Genomic DNA, 3,892 nt, shown 5'->3' with positions numbered 1-3,892 from the left:
TGTTTCTTTGTCACCCCATGATCTCTCTTCTCTGGATATCTGGTTATGTAGTTCTCTCTCTCCAGCATTGATTGAAAGGCACAAAATACAACACAGCAGGGCATAATGCACAAGGCACTGAACACAAATGTATTCATGATAGTAATAACCCCAAATAAAGGTGACCACCAGAGTAAAGAGAATTAGGGGATAAGAAAAAAAAGGACTGCAAAAATGATTTTTAGAAAAGGAAAAAAGTAAGAGAGAAAAAGAATGAGAATAATAAAGTAGGAGGGGGAAAAAACTATTTATGTGGGGAAAAAACTCCAATAGAACAACCACTAATCCCCAAAAAATGCAAACAGCAAACACCCAGAGATGAATGCAAACTACAAACAACAACTAATAACAAGCAAGGCAAAGAAAATACAAACAAAAATAAAAAACACAAAAAAGAGAAACAATCTCACAAACAAGCACCAAAAAAACCAATCTGATCAACAATCAAGCAAACAACAACAATAGGACAGAGAGAAAGCAAGGAAAAACAAAACAAAAAACAAAATCCTAGAAAAAAAAGACAAAAAAACAACAACAACGAAAAACACACAAAAAAGGCGAAGAGAGAAAAAAATTGGTTAGTGAAGAAAGAAAAGAGAGAGGTATGTATGGACTTAGAGCAGGGGATCAAAAATTAGATATAGAAGTAGGGTGAATTAACAGGGTAAAGAGAAGGAATAGGGATAATCTAAAGTAGGAATAGGGTAAGAGAAACAGTACAACAAAAAGGGAAAATTGAGGAAGAGAGTGTTGGCATAAAGATACAGCAAAATGATGCTAAAGGAAAAATGAAAATAGAATTCACAACACTAATGCCAAAATAAAATGAAATAAAATAAAGAGAAAATTAAATGACACTTTTTAAAAAAGGTAAAATAATAGTAGTAATAATACTAATTAAAATAAAAATATAATACTGAAATGGTGAAAACGAACCCCGGAAAAAAGCAAAAAAATGGGGTGCTGCTGGGATGAAGTTCCCCCTGCGTTCCACTGCTCCTCTGTGTTGTAAGCCATAGTCCTGATTTTCAAGCAGGCAGTACTTCTTTGTTTCTTAGACTCCTTTCTTTGTGTTTACACAACAGTAAATTTGTGATTCAACCCCTAGGTGTCAGTGTATCTGGATTGACCTCTGGGGCTATAAGTCCTCTCTAGCCAGTATTTAGATTTTGTTTTCCCTGTTGCACTTAATACTGGTTTGGGAGAATGGACTGCCCCAGATCTGGTTCTCTGATCATTACTCCCCTCTCTGATCCCCAGGTTCCACAAAAACAACTTTCCCCTGAAGTCTCTTAGAGTGTCCCCAATTGGGTGATCCTACATACTGGGCTTAGTAATCAAAAGCAAGGATTTAAAGAGAAAAAAAGAGCCAGAGTAAGTGCATGAACTTGTGACTTTTACCCTCCAGCACTGCGCACAACTCTGTGAATGTCTCTGTGCACGTCTTTTTTTCCCCTGGCACTAAGCAGCCAGAACACTGGTAAAATTTCAGGCTGCATTTTTGCACCCAGTTCAGCTATGGGTTTATTTTTAGAGCTCCCTTCTGCCAGCAGCCCTGAGGACCTCCTTCCACATTCGTAGATCATGCTAACCCCAACGGCCACGGATTTTGTGAGGCGCAGATTTCCTCCAAACCTCTAGATCCCCTTGGGCGCGTTTCTCTCTCCAGCCTGGATTGCAGTCCTCACATTTCCCTAGGCAAAATCTGACCTTTCCATGAGAAGGTGCAGAGCTCATCCGAGTCCACGTATTCTTGCTGCTTGAGATCCGGTGTTCCTGAGTTTGCAGCTGGTCCCTGGGTGTTGTGGTTGTAGAGTCCTGGGATGTATAGGCTTCCCATAACAGCAACTCTCCCCTTCAAGATGTCGTGGTCTCTGCAGCAGAGCGGGTCGCTCTGGGACATTTCAGCATCAGGGGAGGCTGTCAGTCAGAGGAGCCCGGTCCTGCGGTCCCCAACAGTCCCTTGGAGTATAGCTGTTCCTCACCCACAAATATACACTCAACATACATCCACACACTCTCCTTTCATTCTCTCACTCACACACTATCTTAGAGTCTGCCTTCACGTTGGCAGCCATCTTTCTCCTTCTCCTCCTCAAGAAGTTTTAAATTTTCCATCATTGGAGGCAATTTAGACTTGTTTAGGTGGTTACCTGGAGGGATAATCTATATATAGGTAAAAGGCTAATATGCTAAGTGTTCCTCACTCTGTCCAACTGGTCGCTATGATGCTCACTGACCACCAGGGGGCAGACACTGTATGCAGGAGCTGCCAAGCTGCAGTGACTTGGCAGCAGCGGTTCTTGGGTGATGTACCCTGAAACCAAAGGGTAGGGAGCCCAATTCCTCGTGGGGCTGCATGATTCCACCTTTGGCTGTGGGTTATGTTGTTGCTGGGGAAATGTTGGCCCCAAATCTGGTTTACTGCACACATGCTTTTGCGTTCCAAACCCTGTACAACAGCAACTTTGCAGAGTGCCCTCTTGCACTCTAGAACCCCTCAGGGGAAGTTAGAGAGCCAGTTTTGGCCCAATCCCTGCAGGCCAGGCCAGGGAACCCACCTGGCAGAGGGACGCCACTCATTCCGCAGACTTTCAAGCCATGATGCCACCCATCTGCAGCTGGCCAGGGAAGAACCATAGGAAGTTGGCTCCAGGTCATGTCCGGTCCATCTTGTTCAGTCCCACCCTGCCAGCCACCTTCTAATTAATTTTTTTTCAGTGTACATGAATCCATGCACCATGTCACTAGTCTAGAGATAATTGGCTCAGAGCCTACCTATTGCATGGTAGTAGCATATAAATGTTGTTTGACTGTTTGTGCACACTGGCAAAAAGCAAGTTGATTTCCATTTATGATCATTGATAATTGTAAAACTCAATTATTTATCAAACAATTTTTTATCTTCTTTCTCATTTTTTTTTAGCCTGTTGGTATTTGCAAAGGTTCTCTGAGTCAAAGATTTGAAGAAAAGAAGTTTGTCAATATAAATTGTGACTTCTTTCAATCACAGGTATTTTTTCATTCTAATTATTTATCTTTCTGTGAAGAAAAAAAGCATAATATCTATGTTTTAACTCTTCCTACCTCATCCTCTCATTTTATTTTCCTAAGATTCATCATCACCATTTTATTTAGGGAAAATTCTTACCTCTCTGAGTCATGGTTGCCTCATCTATGAATGGGCTTGCAATGCTTACCTCATTCAGTTTCTTGTGAGAAATTAGTGAGAAGATCTGGATAAAGGGTGCTGTATTGGGCCTGGCAGAGCATAAATAATTAGTAATGGTGCTATTGCTGTCACACTAGGAGAAGGGAGACAGCCCACTAAGGACTTTGAATATGCCATTTAAGTCCTCTGGATCAAGCTTGCTATCAAGCCTCTACCAGTTCTGGTTCCTGCTGGCCCTTATCTGTTTTGCTTTATAACCCTTTAACCAGAGGCCCATCCCTCTAGCTGACTCTCCTTGAAACATTCCATCAGAAAGGCATAGCACAAACCAGCCTCAGAAGAGATTTCCCTAGAGAACATTTCCTTATTGAAAGCATTTTTATTTCAGGCTCCCACCCCTAGAAGGAGAAAATTTGCTGTTTACCAGAAAGTTTTTGTTTTACCAGAAAAACGAATCCACGCACTCACCCTCCAAAGATGTGCTAAGCGGATCTGTCCAGTATCTTCCTGATCTGGATGATGAAGAATCTCAGGAAACGGATCCTGCTGAGGCCTTCCCTGTGCACCTGGATCTAACCACAAATCCCCAGGGAGAACCCCTCAATGTTTCCTTCCTCTTCCATGGGCCTATGATTAAGAAGCTATTTGTCCTACCTTTCCCCAAAGAACAACAACACTCTG

At 42.0% G+C, this 3,892-nt stretch overlaps 1 long non-coding RNA gene across 1 annotated transcript; it reads left to right on the top strand.

Annotated features, from left to right (window-relative positions):
• Positions 1-2,964: 2,964 nt before the first annotated feature.
• LOC102754645 lies at positions 2,965-3,738 on the top strand. Its single transcript, XR_435900.2, has 2 exons — positions 2,965-3,052; positions 3,658-3,738. It is a non-coding gene; the product is annotated as an uncharacterized LOC102754645 (long non-coding RNA).
• The last annotated feature ends 154 nt before the right edge of the window (positions 3,739-3,892 follow it).

The sequence above is a fragment of the Myotis davidii genome, unplaced genomic scaffold, assembly GCF_000327345.1.
Source record: "Myotis davidii unplaced genomic scaffold, ASM32734v1 scaffold3223, whole genome shotgun sequence".
Classification (NCBI taxonomy): Eukaryota; Metazoa; Chordata; class Mammalia; order Chiroptera; family Vespertilionidae; genus Myotis; species Myotis davidii.
The sequence above is the reverse complement of the archived record's forward strand: the minus strand, read 5'-3'. Positions and strand labels throughout refer to the sequence as shown.